Raw genomic sequence first — 22,816 nt, forward strand, 5'->3', positions numbered from 1 at the left:
TTATACCCTCATTCTAGTTTTTATTAATATTCCTCTATTACAGAGTCTAGAAAGCTAAGCTGTAGCAAGAGATGCCTAAGTGACATTCTTGCTAAAAGAAGTCAGTGGAAATCAACTGGTAGAGCATCTAGCAATGCTTCTGAACAAGTGGACACAGCTAGCTTCATTCTTTTGTCCCTTAAAATGTGCCATTCTTTCTGTCAGAAACAGACAGAAAGCAGCCTTGTTGAGAATAGGACGTCAAAAAACACAGTCTTTAAGATGGCAAAGGGCACAGATAGAAGAGCTGGATCCCCAATGATACCACTGAACATCTACAGCAGTCAGCCTTCAAGATTTCTTATTATATGAGGAAAGCAACTCCTTATGTGTATAAACCACAATTTATCTGATTTTCTATCACTTGCTACTAAGGACAATTCTAACTGATATTTGATTTATTTTATGTTGTAAGAACACTAAGAGGGAGGCAAGATTATTATTTTTTTGTTAGACATGTAGTAAAAACATTCTTTAAAAGCCTTGTTTTGAAAAGACCTATAAAGATTATCTTAAACTTTCACTGGGCTTTAAAACTTTATTTTGCTGAATGGGTTAAGAGACTATTATCTTGCATTCTAATTTGTATACGCTTCAACAGAAACTGTATCAGTAGCAAACTGAGATGGGCTAATAACAAATAACTTATTTTTAAGGCTATTACAATCACCATTGCCTTGTTAGATGTTTAAAGACTATGAGAAAGGTCTGTTGAGTTAATGGAGTATTTGTGGCAAGATAAATAAGAATTTTAATGTGGCCTATGGATTGCAGTGAACTCCAGGAGTTGGTGATGGACAGGGAGGCCTGGCGTGCTGCAATTCATAGGGTCACAAAGAGTCGGACACGACTGAGCAACTGAACTTAACTGAACTAAACTGATGGATTGTGAAGACTTTAAGAATTGTCTAAAAGATAATCTCCACCCTGATAAAAGTAATCAGTTAAGGCAATTTAACAAAAGGAAATGGTGACAGTATATAGATAATAAATGTATTTATCATCGGGTCCTGAAACATGGAGTCTACTCTCTGGTGTGCTTCAGATAGCTGGACAATCTCTCATTGCGAAATTAATATGTTAACCCTCTTCATTTTCTTTATGCTGCTAAGTAAATATAATAAAATAGGCTTGTTAAAACTCATTTTTGAATAGAATTCAAAACAATTCCCACTGCAGAATATGCCAAAAGAAATGCAAAGGCACCTTCTATTGCATGAAGCATTTTGCGGGAAGCTTACTGAGTTTCAGGGAAATAAATAGTCTGATAGCTACAAAGCTTCCTCTATCTTTTCCTTAAAGTTTCTGTCCTCAGTATTCTACTATAAACCACAGATTTAAATAGAGTTGCAGAAGTCCTTCTTTGGTCCACTCACTTCAAGACCTATAAATAATAGAATCACCATCTAAATACATTCACAAATCTCTTTTGATGTTAAATTTTCAGCAGTATCCTAAGTCTATACACCATAAGATTTTTAAGGAATTATTTAAATTCTAGAGCACCCCAGAAACTTCAGAAAAGTCAACAAGTGCTTTGTTTTCCTGAACACAAGAACTACAATTAAGACAGCTTTTTTATCATAAGAAGATGTTATGTCAACTCTTTCCACAAACAACCCAAATAGAACTTTTTATATTCAGCATATAATATATATGTTATCCATGCTATATAGTATTCAGGATACACAAAAGGATGGGAGAAGACCATTCCAAATTAAAGGCAACTAGATTTACGGAAAAATTCCACTTGAAGGTATTTCAAATGTTAAGCATGAGGAATTGTAAAAATTTGCTTTTGCCTGTGGCAGTATGCAGAACCTGTGTATTCCTGACACCAGTCTGGCAAGGTAAATGCTCAAGTGTTCACACTGTCTCCTCTTCTTTCCATCATCTGTATTTCTCTACATCACAGTGACACTGAGAAACAACATTTGGGGTGATCAAATACATGCTTTTTCTCTATCATTTACCCTTCTGATGCTGAGGAATATGCTCACTCACACTGGAAACTTGGTACATTTGAGCTCTCTCAAGAACTGTTCAAATGCACTCCTGGACATGCATGTAAGCCTGGGTCCCAAACTGACTGAAAACCATGATAACCTAGAACCAGCATGGACTCCACCTCCTCTGTATCAGATTAACTAGGCAAATTAAGTCCCTGCTCTCCAGGTGCTCACATTCTAGTGGATAATGATGTCAAAGTAAACAAACAAATGACTTAATTTTAAATAGTGCATAACTTCTATAAGAAAAATAAAGAAAATTAATGAGACTAGAAAGCTATCTCAAAAAGCAAGGCCTAGAGGGAGGAAAGGTTACTTTTCTTATTGTCCTTCTAGGATCTCTGGCTGGGGCACAATGAATTGGACTGACAAGAGAGATTTACAAGAGAACAGAATACAAATGTATTTAATAAAACACCCCACTCCAGTACTCTTGCCTGGAAAATCCCATGGACGGAGGAGCCTGGTAGGCTGCAGTCCATGGGGTCGCTAAGAGTCAGACATGACTGACAGACTTCCCTTTCACTTTTCACTTTCATGCATTGGAGAAGGAAATGGCAACCCACTCCAGTGTTCTTGCCTGGAGGATCCCAGGGATGGGGGAGCCTGGTGGGTTGCCGTCTATGGGGTCGCACAGAGTTGGACACAACTGAAGCGACTTAGCAGCAGCAGCAGCAGTACACAACATGGGAGCCTTCAAAAGGAAATGAAGACCTGAAGAAATGTGTAAACCTGAGCATTTTATATGAGGCTTGATGAAGAATGGGAAGTTATCAAAAACATGATAGGAAAAACAGGTATGAGCTAAGGGCGGTAAAGGCTTGCCTGTCGATCCAGAAGACATAAAAGATGCAGGTTCGATCCCCGAGTCAGGAAGACCCCTTAGAGGAAGAAATGGCAATGCACTCCAGTATTTTTCCCTGGAGAATCCCATGGACAGAGGAGCCTGATGGACTACAGTCCATAGAGTCACAAAGAATCAGACATGACTGAAGCAACTTGGCACAAGTGCTCTCAAGTGTGGTAAATTCAAGGAAACTTGGCACAGCCCGCTTGCTCGGATTCTTCTTGGACGTCACTCTATCTTTGGAAGTAAAAAAGCTCCTTTACTCTAGGAATAGGGAAGGCCTCACATGAGAGCCTACTGACCAGTTTCAGAAGAGAAGCAGGTCAGACTGTCTTTATGCAACTACTGCTTTTCAAATGTCTTCATTTTAAAAGATTCAAAGTGCCACATTTTGGGGTAGCGTGCTCAAACCCTATCAAAGTCTATTTTTGAGAGGGCCACAATTGAGTGTGTATTTAAATTGTGCATGTTGAGAAGACAGATTATTCTGGCAGATGTAGCAGCTGGTTCAAAGACTCTAAGGTGAGAATGCAGCTGATGGGATTTTAGAAACAGAACAAGGGCATTGCAGCTGGACCAAAGTGAGCAGGAAACAATATGGCAGAGATCAGGCAGGTGGGCATCCACTTGATCATACAGGCTACGAGGAGGCGAGAGATGCTAGCGTGTCTCACGCAGGGGAGAAATGAAAACTTAGATGCATGTTGGAAAAACCTCTCCTTGCTGAATAGAGATGCTATTATGGGACCAACTTATAAGACTACTTATGCTGAAGAGCTTGTGTATGTAATGGACTATACCCAAAGTTTGGTATAGAGCAGGAATCCAACAAATATTAGCTCATTACTATCTCCTTCTGTTATGATGATGCAAAGATGACAATGTATGCCAAAGCAATACAGAGGAATGGGACCACATTTTTCGAATCTGTTTAAATTGCCTTGTCTTACCATAAAAGTGACACACTGTCATGTATACAATTCCAAAACCATGAAGAACTATCATAAAGAAGAAAAGGAAAACCTGCAACCATAACTCCTTCTCCCAAAGACAACTGCTAATGGTAGTCTTTTCCTTCTAGACTTTTTTTGTGCAATGATATCCATAAAATTGAGCTCACCTTATGTGTACATCTTTGTATTCTGTTACAGTTTTCTGCATTAATTAGTTAAGATTTAAGAGTTTATTAGAGCTCACAGAAGCTCTTTCCAGAAGCAATGTGCTATGTAAAATCACTATGATTGCTTGTGCACATTTAACACGTCACAAATTGAATGTGCATGTGTTCTCAGTTAGGTCCCAGTTCAGCTCTCAGATGTACGGAGGGCAAACTAGAATTTTTATACCAGTTTAACAGACGGGTAAAGTGAGACTTCACTGGCTCATGAGAGAAGCTACATTTCAAATGATTGGGAAAATTCAATTTAACGCATATATATGGAATTTAGAAAGATGGTAACGATAACCCTGTATGCAAGACAGCAAAAGAGACACAGATATATAGAACAGTCTTTTGGACTCTGTGGGAGAGGGAGTGGGGGGATGATTTGGGAGAATGGCATTGAAACATGTATAATATCATATAAGAAACGAATCGCCAGTCCAGGTTCAATGCAGGATACAGGAAGCTTGGGGCTGGTGCACTGGGATGACCCAGAGGGATGGTATGGGGAGGGAGGTGGGAGGGGGGTTCAGGATTGGGAACACGTGTACACCCGTGGTGGATTCATGTTAATGTATGGCAAAACCAATACAATATTGTAAAGCAATTAGCCTCTAATTAAAATAAATTTAAATTTAAAAAATAATAAAATAAATAAAACCTAGCTCTGTTTTTTTCTTGCTCACCAAAGGTCCCACAAACCCTTCTATCATCTTTTCCCTCTATTCAATCCTAAAATCTCTTCTACTCCATGTATTTTGGGGCCTCAATATTGGCCCACATCTGCATATCATTAAAAATATGGACTCCCAGGACTCATACCAGATCTAATGATGCAGAACCTGCATTTTAACAATATGTTTAGATGATTCTTTAAGAATTGAGGTTTGAGCAGTGTAGAAAGAGGCTAAAAGGACCGAGATAATTATATGGTGATCATTCAGTCTTATTCTACATGCTGAACACAAGAATTTATTGGTTTCATACAAAAGACAGGAAAAGTAGAAATTCTGAGCTAAAATAGTTCTATTTGGCTATATATTTATTATTCCCTAAAATGCAACATAAAAATGAGTCCCTAACTCACTTAGCAAAAAGCCATTAGCTGAAGAGGTCAGCAAAACTTAAATTTTAAAAATAATTTTCATTTGCAGATAGACTAATTCACATGAAAATGACACATATGAATAAATTTTCATGTCAACAAGGATTTTATTAGCAAAACCCTAAATGTAGTCACGAGGGATTGGTTAGGACTGTTATCATGTATCTGTAGAATGGCAAACTATTTGGTCATTTAAAAGGATGTAATGTTATTGAAACAGGCTTCCCTGGTAGCTCAGGAGTAAAGAATCAACTTGTCAATACAAGAAACACAGGTTTGATACCTGGGTCAGGAAGATCCCCTAGAGAAGGAAATAGCAACCCACTTCAATACTTTGCCTGGGAAATCCCATGGACAGAGGAGCCTGGCAGACTATAGCCCATAGAGTTGCAGAGTTGGACATGACTTAGCTACTAAAAGAGTAACAGCAATAATAACATTATAGGACACTCTTTCAGGTGCTGTTAAATGAAATCAATCAAGCTGCTTTACTCATGTATATGTCAAACTATATTTAAAGACACAAATATGACTAAATATATAGAATATTTCTGGAGGAATACACAAGACACTAGCAACTTATTTTTGTGAGAGTGGAGCTGAGTGACTTAAAAACAGAAGAGAAATTTACATTTTACCATGCATGTTTATCCATTTTGAATGGCATAAAATGTGCATACATTATCTATTCTCTCATTTTAAATAAACACCTATAGAAATAATTTTTATTCTGATCAAGGGAAGTGGGGGGAGCAGTAATTATCATGAATACAATCTTTGCATGACTTAAAAGCAGAAAATAGTAGAAATGGAGCTCAATTTGCAATTTAACAATCCATCTCTACCATTAACTAGCAGAGCAACTAGTTATTTTCAAGTCTCACTATTTATTTTAGAGGAGAGCAAACTATCTCTTCCACTGATCACCTTATAATGCTGTAAAGATAAAATAAGAAAATACATGGGGAAATCCATTATGAATTGTAATATGCTATAAAAATTAAGTCTGTGTTACTGAGCCTGGATGCTTAATGTTTTGATATTCTCTAAATGGAACCACATCAAATATTAACCACCTCCATTATTGTTCCCCTCCAATACAATCTACATTTTGGTAATAAATGAGTCCTCCTGAATCTCAATTTGAATCTGCCTAAAAAATTCCAGAGACATGTCAAATTTGTTTGGCATTCCAGGTTCATAGTGTCCCTGACCATTGTAAAAAAAAAAAAATACAATTTTCCTTTTATTACTTTTTAATAAAAGTTCCAGTCCAAGTGTTTTATTTTCTTTACCCCTAAACAGTACCATCAGTTTTCTGATGTCAGGTTGTTAGAGTTTAGTTTGTGGCAAGGATAGGAAGAATCTGCTCATTCTTATGCCAAACCAATGTACATGGATTTTGTGAGGTAAAACTGGTAGAGAGGACAGGTGATTATGATGATGATGATGTTGTGACACTATAATCTATTCCCTTACACATGCTAGCAAGTGGCAAATGAAGCTGACCTGAAATAATCTTTTAAATGTCTCAATTTCTACCTTACTCCAGTGACACCTACGAGGCTATAACAATTAAAAGAGGGCATGTTTTGTGTACTCCTCCTAGATTATCTATTCTTCTTTCTCTGATGGTGGAAAACACACCCATCTTTTAAGGACCATTTCAAATGCAATTCCTTTCAAGAATCCATTTCTAGTGACCTCAATCCAATGCTACTTAGCCTTCTGTGAATTACTACTATATATTCTTATCTGTATTATGAAATGTCACATTCTCATGTGATATAACTGAGTTGTATTTTCTTTCCTACTATAGTGTCTGCTATATGAGGACAAAATTGTGTCTTCATTTTCCATCTGTAAAAATATTTCATATTGAGTAGGCATTCAAAAAATTTTAATTCATCACATCATTCAGTAAGTAAAAAGTCTCCCCCAAATCCACTTCAACCTACATGATAAAACCATTCAGTCTGTAAGTGAAAAACAACTAACTACAGAAAGAACACGTTTGATCAACAAAGAAATTGCCTTTATAAAGACCTCTACCACGCTGGGAATTTATTTCCTGCAGCTACCCTATTACTGAATTTTGTTCAAAAAGAAACACCACCATTTGTACAAACTAAGGTAAATTATTCTCTAAACTTGCAATACATACAAATTAGCAGGTTATTTTCAAACAGCTAACTTCACTTGGGTTCTTATTTGCATCTGTTTAAAAGTTCATCCTCCTTGTATTCATGCATCTATTCAAAAACCAAATGCTCCAAACAATTTAACAAATATAGAACAGAGATTGTTGTTTCAAATTGGAATCCCAAGAGAAGGGGAAAATTACAGTCACATTAATAACTAATGACTCAATCAAAAATTGATTTGAGACAAATTAACAAAGATGAAAGTAAAATTTAGACTCATTTAGTCTGTCTAGAAGAGTTGAAGGAGAATGAAAGCCAATAAGTGATAAAATTTTGAGAGAAATTACACACTGAATTCATAATCTCTATACTTATTTTGAAATTACTTCAGTGAGTTTTCTTAAATACACCAAAAAGTATAGATTATTTTTTAACCTTTTTAATATAAAGATAGTTAACATTCATCAAGTTTCCATATTGAGCTATTCAATAGCGGCATCTGATGCATACCTGACCCTTACATAATTTCATAGTTTTAAGCACGAGAGACTGAATGGACTTTGAAATAGACAAATGGAGAATTAAAATCGATTTCTATCCCCTTGCTGCTGCTGCTGCTAAGTTGCTTCAGTCGTGTCCGACTCTGTGCGACCCCATAGACGGCAGCCCACTAGGCTCCTCTGTCCCTGAGATTCTCCAGGCAAGAACATTGGAGTGGGTTGCCATTTCCTTCTCCAATGCATGAAAGTGAAAAGTGAAAGTGAAGTCACACAGTCGTGCCCGACTCTTAGCGACCCCATAGACTGCAGCCTACCAGGCTCCTCCGTCCATGGGATTTTCCAGGCAAGAGTACTGGAGTGGGGTGCCATTGCTTCTATCCCCTTGGCTGGTTATAATTTTACTAAGATTTCACCTGGCCATTTGCTTGGCCATCCACTCATGTTTTCCAAGTTTCTCAGGTTAGTCATAACTACCTAACTACATAACTACATAACTCGTACCTCAACTTCCCTTTTGATTTTCCTAAGGAAGTTATGTCTTTCCTTAAAACAAAAAGCAGTACTGACTCACTCCAGTCTGCAAAGCAATTTATTGTTTGGAAAAGGTGGAACTAGGTTCTGAAAGAGGAAAAGCCTGAGTGTCTGGCCTTCTAGGAAGCAGAAACAGATTGCCTTTTTGAGGATACAACCTGCTTGATGAATGCCTCCATTCATCAGTGAGTTTCTGGGAGAGAGTACCTGGTTATCCTAGTCCTTCTCCCCAAGCCATCCCTCTCAGCAAAGTCAAGGTTGCTTGACTTACAGTTAAAAGTGTACCCCACCTGTAAGGGGCATGACAGCTTCCCAGCTGGAAGGGAGAGGACAAGTGTCTACTTCCTCTCTGACCCAAGCCCCCTTCCATTTTCTCAGAACCGTTTCCCACAGGCCACAAATCTCAGATTACAAGTAAATGAACCTTTCAGACTTAAAGTCACGAAAAATAGCTCGCAGTGTTAGGTCTCCTTGCCTTTGCTCACATGGTTCACTCGGACTGGAAAGCCCTCAATCCTGGCCTGGTGAATTCCATTCTCAGTTAAACCTAGTTCAAATATCACCTCCTGGGTTATGGTAACGGGTTCTCAGGCCTCTCAAAGAGGAACTCACAGCCCTGGGCCTGAGCTTCCGAGTGCACCCTTCCTCCCCGTGAGCACTCTCTCGCTCTGTGTTACACTTAGTTGCGCAAGTGGCCGACTCCTGAGCAGAACAGTGAGCACATTGATTACACGCGACTTTGCGACCTTGTACAGCTCCACATTACGCACGGTTCACAAATGTACTCTGAACACAGAATTTTGAGGGTGAAGCCCAATTTTCCGCAGCACAAGGTGGAGCAGCGCCTGCAGGGGTCATGCCAGCAACCTGAGCTGAGCTAGGAGTTCCTTCAAATGCTCGGCTTGACCAGAAACGCAGTATATCCTGTCAGACGACTCCCAAAGCCAGGCCAATTCTGTGCTCTCTTCTTTCTTCCTTATTTTTGGAGCTTTCCAAATAAGGCCTGCTGCTGCTGCTGCTGCTAAGTCGCTTCAGTCGTGTCTGACTCTGTGCGACCCCATAGACGGCAGCCCACCAGGCTTCCCCGTCCCTGGGATTCTCCAGGCAAGAACACTGGAGTGGGTTGCCATTTCCTTCTCCAATGCATGAAAGTGAAAAGTGAAAGGGAAGTCGCTCAGTCATGTCCGATTCTAGCAACCCCATGGACTGCAGCCCACCAGGCTCCTCCATCCATGGGATTGTCTAGGCAAAAGTACTGGAGTGGGGTGCCATTGCCTTCTCCGAAATAAGGCCTGAGAACTGTGCAAATCCCTCAGACCACTTCAGCATAGGTGCTTCTGAGGCGCTAGAAAGTCCCCACTGGCCCCAAATCCCACAAGAAGTGTGCTTCCCTCCTCCTGAGGTGCCGTCCTCGCTCCGTCCACGCATGATCTTCCCTTAGATAAAGGACCTCAACTCATTACTAAATTGCTTTAGTGTTGTCGTTTGACAGCGCTAAACTGAGCAGTTCCTTACAGACACTGTCTGATTCTAGTCTGTGGGAATATTATATATAATTACAAAATCAGCACAAGTTTAACAATTGAGGGATCAACTAGAGGCCATTTTAAGACTTAGTTTGAATTACTTAAATATTTCCACCTGATTAATATTATGATGGTCACAAAAAAGGGGGAAAAAAAAGAAAAGAAAATATGTATCAGGAACTCAAAAGCCTCTAGCTAGACTTTCCAAAAAAAAAAAGACCCCAAATATTCTTACCTCTTACAAACTTAGTGTATGATATGAATGCTAATGTTATAAAAAGACAATATGTAAAGGAAAAACAGAATGATGAACACAAAATATGAAGATAAAAAGTAAATTACTCATATGTGCAGGAAGTAATATATGAATATCTAAGAAAGGAATACAAAAAATCTTAGTTGAAAAGAGAAATTTTTGCACCCAGTAATCTAATGCAAACAGCTACTTTTCCTACCTGCTTAAGGTAAATTGGAAAGTGTCTAGTTCTTCAGAATTCTTAGAAATATGACTGCCCAATTATTTGATATTTAAATTTCTTCACTCTTTAATATGTTAATTTTTGGCCTATTTTGTCTCTCCAATGAGATTTTAAACTCTGTGAAGATAAGCACCATCTCTTTTTCTTCTGTGGTATTCTGTGATATTCTGAAAATCTGAACATTCTACATGGACATAAATTCAGAGGTCCTGTAAAGCACACAGGGTTATTATTGCCTTATTTCCTCAAAATATTAACAATATGAACATTATTATCAATATACAATTTTAAGATCACCTGCAAGTAATCTGAACTGCACTGAAAATCTTGTGTTTGTAGTATACTCATTTGAAATTATCCCCAGGCAGTCTACCAAAGTAGTAATAATAACAATAACAACAACAACAATAATATTAAAAAGCAGTAAAGAAATCTAGGAAAGTCAGTAGAACTATTGAAAAGGAATTCCAAGTCCATATTTATAGTTCATTTGAATTTAATAGCAGATTAGACTTTGAGTGGTTACTGTGTGTTTCAGCAATTCTGCTGATAAACATTAAGAGGGAAAAAGCAATTTTCTCCAGACAAACATAGATCTTTGACACTAACTACGTTCTAATGTTCACATAAGAATTGGTTTGGATTAACTCATAGTCCCTTATCGTCAAACAGATCTGTGGTGTTCGGGTGTTAATCACCTTCATAGGAACTCACATTGAATACCTACTTTGAGGTGGCTAGTAACTCAATCAGTTATTGAGTTTTAGTCCACTTCAGTGACACAGTAATTGAACTACAATAACTCCATCTGACTGTGGAAAATAATTTTGAATTTAGTATTACCACAACTTTAAAAATTTGAATAAATCAAATATAAATAAACAGAGAGGTACATATTAATTTAATCATAGAAAAGGTTGTAAATTTTTATGTTCAAAGCAAACATACAACGTTGAGTTCATTTTATGTTGTCTGAATCTAAATACATCACGGGAGGAATTTTTTTTTTTTTCCTGACCATCTAGATATTAGTTAACCCATTTATTGAGTACCTGTTCTGGAGAAGGAAATGGCAACTCACTCCAGTATTCTTGCCTGGAGAGTCTCATGGACGGAGGAGCCTGGTGGGCTACAGTCCATGGGGTTGCAAAGAGTCGGACACAACTGAGCAACTTCACTTTCACTTTTCACTTTCACTTAGATAACCAACGCTAAACATGAGCCCAGATCAGGGTGGATTATAGAGGAAATGACCAAGGGTATCTTAAAGCTAGAAACCTTAAATTTTTAACAGCTTGACTCCCTATACACAAGGCACAGTAGAGCCTTAAGAACTCTTTCAAGTTGACTTTGATCTTGGAGAGTCCGGATTATGTTAACCTCAACTCAGAGCAAGACTTGATTCAGACCTCAGGCATTTCTGACCTTGATTCAACCTTGGCAGCTCTGGTTGGATCTCAGTCAGAGGTTCAGAAGTAAACACTAGGTTGGTTGTAATCTCTTTCATCCTGCCTTCTCCCTTTTCCTGTTCTTCCCCACTGAAAGAGTAGTCTGCTCATGACAAGGAAAAATAAGCACATTTTCTCATAATTTACCTCTTTCATAGGCCTCTTCCTACTGGCTGTGGGCCCACATCATATTGAAAGCCTTTGAGAAATGCCTCACACCCTAGATTCTGAGTCAGCCCTTGTGACTACCTTGCAGACCTCAGTGTTGGCAGAAGCACTTCCTTTCTGCACTCACCTGCATAATGGCAGGTACTTTTCCCAGGTACAGAGCTTATCAAGTTTGAATCTAGCCTCCCCTGGCTGCTTCTGTCTCTAACAGATGGGTAGCCAGCCATGGGTTGTTCTATCTCAGCCAAAATCATCTTGGCCTGCCTCAACATGTTGGTATAGAATATTGGAGAAATGACCAACTGCACTGCAGCTGAAGAAGGCTGGCTGGAAATATGCCTGTTTTCAGCATAGAAGAGATTTTCACTCTACTGTGAAAAGATATTTTTAGATGATTTATGTCAGTAAAAACCTGTATTTGTTTTTGCCTGCCCCAGTATGTCTCAAGGCTGGGATGGGGGGAGGGGTGGGGCAATGGGTGGGGGGAGGATATGTGAAGTTCAGATGGATAAACAGTATAGTTTTAAATAGTCCAGAAGGGAAATATGAGCTACTAAGCATGACACTCTTATATTTTTAGTCCTATTAAACTTGACTGAACCAAATGTTCTTCCTTTCTCTTTCTTCTCCTTTCCTGACATTTATGTTTTTGTACAATAATAATTTACTGAGAGATGAAATTTGTACTAGTTCTTCCTTTCTTTTTCCATCTCTTCATTGCAAGCTAGAAGGCAGGCCCTTAGTCACAGATTTTACAGAGTGGAAAACAGAAGCCACTTAAAGTTAAAATCTCTTTTCCTGTCTTTCATAAAAACTTTAAGGAAATTAGGCTAGTGAGTGCCTTCAAGGGCAGGAAGAAGAAAAACGTAGATTTTCTTAAAGCAAAATATATATATATATATATATATATATATATATATAAAAATGGAGATCAGGTAAATAAGAAAACAGGACAAAGAAAATGGGTTCTTTAAGTCCTGGGAGCAATATCTCAGGGACTTAGTTTTTAAGGTCTAGAAGGAGAGGGTTTTCTGGTGTTTATGAGAAGGCTGGAGCCCAGGCACAGGAACTTTTGTTTTTCCCCTAATTGTCTTTTCCCCAAGCACAGCATCAAAGCAGGAAGTTATGACTAGAGACACCAAGGAGAGTGGTACAATGGGCATTTCACTGATATCATGGATGGATGACAAGTGGCCAATGGTCCTATTGATGTGTCCAATGTCATGACACTGAAGAGTATTCAGCATTTTCCACAATTCTGGGCAAGTCAATCTCAACAATACTTAATATTACTTTTCCTATCAGCTAATGGTAGGGAATGCTCAAGTCAGAATGATTTTTAATTTTAAAAAATAGGTAAATTGGACTTTCTGGAACATCTGAGTTTATGGATTATGATTTGAGTTGGGTGTATCTTTCTGCTTATAGATGATCATGATAAAGGTCTTGAAAGGATGGGGGATCCTGTGGCTTATCTTATAGATGAAGTCAGTAGCCCTTGCTCACAGAATATCCCTTCATATTTTTATTGTCATTGCACTTTGTTGTCACTGATGGCTTATCAAGAAAGCTGTGGTTGGAGCCTGAGCCCTGGAAGAACACCCCCCCCGCCACTAATCTCACAGGATGGTTGCTCTATATAGCAGAATCTTCTTCTAAATGAAAGCCATGTTGGATAGAAAAGGGAAATGGTCCCATATGAGTTGATATTGCAGGATATATATAGAGAAAGCCTCTTTTTCATACATACCAATGTCAGAGGATTTCACTCTCTCTAACCTCACTATAAAATTTTTATATCCTTGACTAGTTGGCGCTTCTAGCTCATCTAAGTTTGCAAGTGGTGCAAAAACAAGAAGCCTTGTCTGGAGAAGGACTTCAGAGGTCACCCTCCCTATCTCCCTGCCTCCAGGCAGATTAGCACCTAAACCAAGAAATTCACAAAAGTACTGTCTATTTTAAAACGGCTCAAGAATCAGCATTATGTAACTTCACTTTGGTAACCCAGTTTAATGTTTACCAAACTGTCGCTAAATCCAGCCTTCACATAATGTAAAAAAGTAATAATAATAATAAGAGGAATGAGAATGATAAAATGAAATAAGCCAAAAGAAAATGTGCTCTAAATGCAAGGAGGCTGCTTATATTAAACTGCCCATCAGTCCATTTTAAGCTTCTCTTTTTCTTGGGCAGAGGAGAGGCCGGGTATGAGCAGTCTTTGGGGATTAGCACTGCCTAGACCAGAAATGGCAACCCACTCCAGTGTCCTTGCCTGGAGAATCCCAGGGACAGGAGAGCCCAGTGGGCTGCCATCTATTGGGTCGCACAGAGTCGGACATGACTGAAGTGACTTAGCAGCAGCAGCAGACTCTGGTCCACCACAGCAACCACAGCAAACCCCACCCCCTGCCTTAGTTGGTTGAGTGCTGCCGCTTGGCCTTCATCACCCCATGGTCCAGTTCTTTCCAATGCATTTAGATTCCCAGGCCACTCATTCATTCATATATTCACTTATTTTTTTCATATTAACCCTAAATATTCTTTCTAATTCTTATACTGTCTAAAATTATCTTATTTATTTTGTTTATTTTTCACTCTGTTCTTCAACTCCATCTAACTTCACTTCATAAATAGAAGTTTCCAGAAAACTGGGGCAGTGTCAGATTAGTTTATGACTATCCTATTGATAGATTATCAATAGGAAAATAGCAGGTAAACATCAAATATTTTTAAATGATAGAGTAAATTGAATAAGATGCTGATACATTTTCCAAGCACTATTAAGTGTCTACTTTGTACAAAGCACTTGTGGAATTTAAAGATGTGTTTATGTCAGTACTTACAACACAGGCAAAAGTTAAAACATGATCTAGTTTGTTCTAGGAGAGAGATAAATAAGGAGCTCACAGATGACATAATCCTAATGAATCATAATGGGCTTCTCCTGTGGCTCAACTGATAAAGAATCCACTTGCAACGCGGGAGACTTGGGTTTGATCCTTGCGTTGGGAAGATACCCTGGAGAAAGAAAAGGCTACCCACTCCAGTATTCTGTCCTGGAGAATCCCATGGATTGTACAGGATACGAGATCACAAAGGGATGGACACGACTAAGCGACTTTCCCTTTCAATGAATCTCTCTTGTTTAATTTCTATTCTTTTTCTTATACACATTGCTTTGTACTCAGTCCCCACTTTTGCATTGAATATGGCAGCATAAATCCGCAGTCTCTGAAGAAATAACAAGATTTGTCTTTGCTTACACAATCACTTGTGAGATTTCTCTGAAGGATGTCCAGAAAGAAGAATTTCCATCTGTGGCAGATACTGTCATCTTCCCCTCATGAAGAAGAGAAAGTACAGCTAGTCAGTCAAACTTCCAAGAAATCCAGAGTCTCAGGAATGCCCCATAGTTATACTTCAGAACAATTAATAACACCTGACATGTACATATTTCATATATCAGACATTTCACAACTTGGCCAATAAAATGATGTGAAACTCATTTTTATCCACCCAGAAACTCCATCCAGAACATGTTTAGCTTTAAAAAAATATCTTGTCTAGCTTAAAAAATAATCAGGTGATTATTTAGAACTCAAATTCAAGGAAGCACTTTCAATACTTCCCAAAATTGATAATACATATATTATTTTCTCACAGCCTCTGCACTTTATAAGCATTGAGAACAAGGGCAAGTTAAAAGAGGTTAACTCTTCCTGCAAACTGCTACTATCTGTGATAATTGTCTCTTGGTTGGAATGACAGTAATCTAGTGAAAACTCATGCCAATTTTAAGGAACTATTAAACTCTTCCCGAGGGTCTGTGAATGATACATCTTGAAACATAGAAACCTTCATATCACTTGTTGAGGATTCCAGTCACAGAGAGGCTGGTACTACAGTCAGCACAGTATTTCCACCAGAGTGATAAATCAGTGATACAATGTGAGTGCACACACATCCACCTTGCAAAGCAGAGAAACAGTGGAGGAAGCTAGTCATTTGTAATCTCCCTCTTACAGGAGGTTTTATGTTCAACTGGATCCTATTATTTTCCAACAGTGAGACTGTAAAGTAGACATCTGATTCTTGCACTTTGAGCATGTCATTTAATTCCTTACTACTCTGAACATGGACAAAGAACAAAATAAGGAGTTATTTTGAAATTCTAACCCTATATGCTTCAAATGGCCAGAAGAATAAATATCTTGCATAACAGTACAAGGAGTACACAAAATATACTTTTATTTCTTACATACTTTATCAACAGCCACTGCTTATCACTTATGTAATACAGTAGTTATATGGACTTTCTAATAGATTCTCTCTTTTGATATATGAATTCACATTTAAGATACTTTTAAGAGTCCCTTCATATCCCATCGGTTTTATCAACCAATTTTCATGGCCTAAAGCAGGACTGGATGAAACACAAGCTGGAATCAAGATTTCCGGGAGAAATATCAATAACCTCAGATATGCAGATGACACCACCCTTATGGCAGAAAGTGAAGAGGAACTAAAAAGTCTCTTGATGAAAGTGAAAGAGAAGAGTAAAAAAGTTGGCTTAAAATTCAACATTCAGAAAACAAAGATCATGGCATCTAGTCCCATCACTTCATGGCAAATAGATGGGGAAACAGTGGACTAACAGTGTCAGACTATTTTCTTGGGCTCCAAAATCACCTCAGATGGTGACTGCAGCCATGAAATTAACAGATGCTTGCTCCTTGAAAGAAAACTTATGACCAACCTAGACAGCACAGTAAAAAGCAGATACATTACTTTGCCTAGTCAAAGGTATGGTTTTTCCAGTGGTCATGTATAGATGTGACAGTTGGACTGTGAAGAAAGCTGAGCACCAAAGAATTGATGCTTTTTAACTGTGGTGTTGGAGAAGACTCTTGAGAGTCCCTTGGACTGCAAGGAGATCCAACCAGTCCATCCTAAAGGAGATCAGTCCTGAATATTCATTGGAAGGACTGATGCTAAAGCCAAAACTCCAATACTTTGGCCACCTGATGTGAAGAACTGACTCATTGGAAAAGACCCTGATGCTGGGAAAGATTGAAGGTGGGAGGAGAAGGGGTCAATAGAGGATGAGATGGTTGGATGGCATCACTGACTCAATGGACATGAGTTTGAGTAAACTCCAGGAGTTGGTGATGGACAGGGAGGCCTGGTGTGCTGCAGTCTATGGGGTCACAAAGAGTCAGACACAACTGAGTGACTGGACTTAACTGAACTGAAAGCTGAAAAGGGGCACAGAAATATTTAAAAAAGCATCTTTTTGGCAAATATGTTTCTATCTATTGATTTTTCCATCTTGTTTTGGCAAGGGAAATTTATCCAAACATTTGATTTATCTACAAGCTTTTTTTTTTTTTTTTCCAATTGGGGTGCCATATAATATTTAGTTAAAGCTTTTGCTTCATTTTAATCATTTTATCTCCACTTTTGTTTTTCAAAAATGTGATTTTGTTGGCCATCTCTCCATTGAACTTTCCTCTCCCTTGGCTTCTGCCCCTAAACATCTAGATTCTTCAGGGCTCTTGGGCATTCTTCTTAGGACTCCTTCTGAATTTAGAGATCATTTCCTAACTTCTTTCCTAATGCTCATATTCAAAGCTGAGTGTATAAGCCTTGCTTGTGACCTTCACTCCAGAAACTCTCAACTCTAATTCAGTGGGTTTGAGTAAGAAACTAGGAATCTTAACTTACATGGATTCTGTGTGAGATAGACACACATGGCCAAGATTGGGAACTCCTGTCTTGTTTTCAATCTTTGGTGTTATCACAACTTTTGGTTTGTTTGTTCATTTTTACAAATATCTCCTTTATTTTAGATGCCTAAATCCAAGTCTTCAAGCCTCTTCTCTAATCTAAGTTCCAGCCTTCATTTTCAAGAGGGTACTGGGCTCTTTCATTGAACTATACTAGTACTCCCCAAAAGAATATATTAGGTGCATAGCATATAACCAGGTACTGTGCTGCCTACTTTACATACGTCACCTCAAAAACCCCTTGAGGTAGAAGTTCTTAGTTGTATTTACCAGATCAGAAACTCTACCTCAGAGAGGTTCCAGGGATCACCCTACATTATACAATATTAAAGGAGTCTATTGACTGGATTTTTTTTTCTTTCCATTAAATAGTACGTTATACACAAACATAAATTGGATTCTGAATTTCTCCTTCTTCCAATTGATTCATTTTCCTAAATTTCACTTTTTTCTGTGCATATTCCTACAATTTTTGTAAATGTATACTAGAACATTATTATGAGTTAAAAATTGTTATCACATGTCATGCTTCCAACAATATTTTGAACTAAATATTATATTACAGATGAGAAAATTCAACTCAGAGAGTGTGCATATTATGTCCGATATAATGTATTACCTCTAGTGCAATGGCAGAGCTAGGACTTGCCTGAACTCTCAGCTGTCTTTCTCAACAAAAATGCCACACTTAGTAGAAAATAAGGACCCTGCTGAGTATCAGGAATAATACTGAGCAGTAGTCAGGGGTGCGTGACCTAACACTGAGGGCAAAATGTTAAAAGAAAATACCCAACTGTTTCATAAAATTCAACCAGTACACAGTTGGGAAGGAAACATGACTCACCATGGGATTAAAATGCAGCCCGAAACTCACTCATTCTACTAGAGTTTTACACGTTTTATCATGTATATTATGGCTGCTGGAGATGAGAAAATGAGCTCCAGAATTTTTTCAGGGTGAATAACTCTTTTTGTAATTGTATAATAGGAATGCAATCATTGCAATATTTTCCAAACAGAATCATCAGAAAATACACAATAAATATTATGATTACAGAGGAATTAAGAGGCTTCCCTGGTAGCTCAGCTGGTAAAGAATCCGCCTGCAATGCAGGAGACCCCAGTTCGATTCCTGGGTCAGGAAGATCCACTGGAGAAGGGATAGGCTACCCACTCCAGTAATCTTGGACTTCCCTGGTGGCTCAGCTGGTAAAGAATCTGTCTGCAGTGTGGGAAACCTGTGCTTGATCCCCAGATTGGGAAGATCCCCTGGAGAAGGGAACAGCTACCCACTCCAGTATTCTGGCCTGGAGAATTCCATAGACTGCAGAGTCCATGGGGTCACAAAGAGTAGGACACGACTGAGCAACTTTCACAGAGGATCCAATGATGACAATTGGAATATTTTAATAGAGTTCCTAATTGTGTTTGTATTTGAATCTTGAAGAAAAAAATCTGATGATGATTAAGAGGTGGTCATGTGTAAATTAGAAGGGCAATTGATTTTTAATGAAAATTAACATTAGGCATGATTTGTTCATAATGTCTACAAAGACTCATTCACAAATTAACTATGGAAAGAAACCAGGCTATTTCAGAAAGTTTATTATGTGTTAACATGTGAAATGATTTTAGGTCTCAAACAATTGGTGAAATTATTCAATCTTTGGAATCTGATATGCCAAGAGAAAAAAAAAAATTTTTTTCTTAAAAATTCCCATTTATGCTTTCTTGTAAATCTGGAATTATCCCCCCTCCAAAAAAAAAAAAATCATGGCTAGGTCCATCAGTCCTACCGTAGTACATGAGAAGACAGATAATGTAAAATTTTAAAAAAAATCAATCATTTTTCCTGTTTTGCAAATAATCTTGATATAACTTATTCCTGGAAAATGGAATTATTTTATCTCCAAAAAAAATAATCATTTAATTTGGGCCCCCTATCAGTCTTTCACTTTCTATTACCATTTTACTTGATGAAGGATTTTGTTGTTATGGTTGTGTATACCCAGAACACTTCAATATTGCATATGAATGGCTTGCTGGAAGGAGCTGACTTTGTCCAGGAACAGAGATGTTACAAAGGTAAAGAAAAAAAAAAAATACACATGGAGAATGTTCACTACCATATTGAAAATTATATAATGGAGGAAAAAAAAATAACTAATGCTGATAATAAGTGTTACTAGGTTTTCCCTTCTTAAGGAAGTGGCCATGACTTGTTTTTCTTTGCATTTTGAGCAAGTAACTGTGCTTAGCAAATATTCAGTAAATACTAGGTTGAAATATTTAACAAAATACTATGTATATTATGTATTTTCTCAAACTATCTTTGTAACATGTTAATATTATTACATCGATACCTTCGAACTGTGGTGCTAGAGGAGACTCTTGAGAATTCCTTGGACAGCAAGGAGATCAAACCAGTCAATAACTAAAAGAAATCAACCCTGAATATTCATTAAAGGGCTAATGTTGAAGTTCAAGCTCCAATACTTTGACCACCTGATGTGAAGAGTCAACTCATTGGGGAAGAAAACCCTGATGCTGGGAAAGATTAAAGGCAGGAGGACAAAAGGACAAAAGAGGATGAAACGGTTGGATGGCAGCTCCTATTTAATGGACATGAGTTGAACAAACACCGGGAGATGGTAAAGGACCGAGAAGCTTGGCGTGCTACAGTCCATAGGGTAACAAAGAGTCAGACATGACTGAGCAACTGAATGACAAAATATTATTACATAAGTGAGAAAAATCACTATAATAACAAATATACAAAAATGATGTATACTATGAGTTCAGTATTAGGTGGACATCCATAAGTCTATGAAAGAGCTATTGAGTGTGTGTAGTCACTTCAGCCATGTCCAACTCTTTGCAACCCTCTGAACTGTAGCCTGCCAGGTTGCTCTGTCCATGGGATTTTCCAGGCAAGAACACAGGAGTGGGTTGCCATTTTGTTTTCCAGGGGATCTTCCTGACTCGGGTCAAACCCGCATCTCCTGCATTGCAGGTGAATTCTTTACCACTCAGCCAACTAGGAGGCCCAGCAAGGGCTATTATTAGCTTCTTTTTCAGATGAAGCAACTGAGGAACAGAAAGACTCAGCACTTTAGTGAAGTTCCACACCTAGCCCCTGGCAAAACAAACAGTACTTTTCAAAACTGTGCTCTTACTTTGCAAATTATTTGTACAAATAATTTTTAAAAATATTTTTAAAGCCCTTTCTCTTTTATTTTAGCATCCAGGGCTGCATTTCTTAGTCTGAAGATTCCTCCAGTGAAGAATAAAGGAAAAGGAGATTCAAGCAAGCTGCCACTGCTGATGCTACTGAAATGTCAAACTACAAACTTCTCCTCCCTTGTATCTCTGCAAATCCCTCATCTCCCAACATCATTTTCTTCTTGACCTCTTTTCTTTAAATGTGCCTCCCAGTCCTCCTACCCTCACACTCATTAAACTCACAAACTCGTCATCTCTATTCACTAAAAGAGTAGAGACCCCAAAATTTGCTGAGCTCCCCAAATGAGTATCCTTTGGAAAGAAGAGAATCAAGACTGCACTTCTCTATACCCAAGGGAGCTTTAGGGCATCATCACAGGCCTGAAAGGAGAACAAGTCTTCTCTTCGACAGCACCAAAACAACTAGTCATTCCGCCGCTCAAGATGAGGCACGGGGGAATATGTGAACAGTTTCTTGTCAGTGTGAATCAGTCCCCTGCATTCTGAAACCAAGTGTTGTGCCGATGCTAGACATTCAAGCATCAGGCCTGCTGAGGTGTGTGAGGGAAATACAATAGCTCCTGAAGGAAACAGCTATCATTTTGCCTCACAAGTGAAATGGTTTGCCAGCTCTGTCCTCAATTCAGAGGATTGTAGAGTTTGACCCTCAGAAGTCATCCCACTAAAAAACTGGCATACTTCTCTTCAAAATAAATGAATGGGGATCATGGATGTTCACTTATTTTTTATGATGAAATATTTTCCAGGAATTAAGGAATCTTAACTTCCTATGATCTATATACAACCTTGCACACCACTGTATTTGTAAAACTTACCTCCCACTTCCAGCATCACAGAGACCTATTCACAAAGGATAAAGCTTTACTTTCTTAAGGCAAAATCCATCATCCTTTCTGTTACTCCTCCCTGTAGTTTGTCCTTAGTTTCTTATGATAAAACTATTTTCCCTAACCTTGAATGTAACAGGAGAAAGGTCAGTTAGCACTCTATGTACAAGCCAGACAAGTGTTTGGATTCTATTTTCTGCATCCCAGTTTGATTTTCTAAATGTGTTTTGAGAATTAACAGAGAATTAACTGATCACTTGGCTACAGTGAGAACAATCTAATCAAATAATGAAGTGATCAGCTTTGTCCTGTTCCAAAAGGGCCACTTAATACCTGGACAAAACATAAATGAGCTATTACTAAATTTACCTACCCTTCATTTTCTAAAGGTTTCCATTATTGTCATGGCTTGATTGTACAGACTGAACAGTACAAAATATTATCTTCCTGTTGAAAACTGGCTCATCAAGATTTCAAGCAAAAATTCAGAGATCGTTCACACACCCACTGCTTAGTCTGATCATTTCTGACATGGGTCCTCGTGTCTGTTAGGCAGTGATTATAAACGACATAGGAAGGAGTGCTAATAAAATACTGTGGGGGTTGCCAAGACATTTGTCATGGAGTGCAACTGGGTAACAAGAGGTAGTGATATAAATTGAATGCAAATAGAAACTAGCATGATCAAAACCAAATAATGCAATGTACATAGAACAGATGGAGCTGACCAAGAAAGAGGGCCTCAGACAAAATAAAACATTGGATGGGCTCTTCTTTGTTTGAGGCTCATCATCTTCCATAAAGCAATGGATGTGTGTTGAACAGCATTAACACCCTTGCATTTAATTACGTATAACTGATTTTTCAAACCTCTTGCTTCAGGAAAATTCCTTCCAAAACTTTATTTGCTTGTACTTAGCTTAGTTTTGTTTTTGTTTTGTTCATGGGTGGAGTTATTACAGTGGCAGATTAGAAAGGTAACATAGACCTTGTGTATGTGTA

This window comes from Bos mutus, chromosome 22 (assembly GCF_027580195.1).
Source record: "Bos mutus isolate GX-2022 chromosome 22, NWIPB_WYAK_1.1, whole genome shotgun sequence".
NCBI lineage: Eukaryota > Metazoa > Chordata > Mammalia > Artiodactyla > Bovidae > Bos > Bos mutus.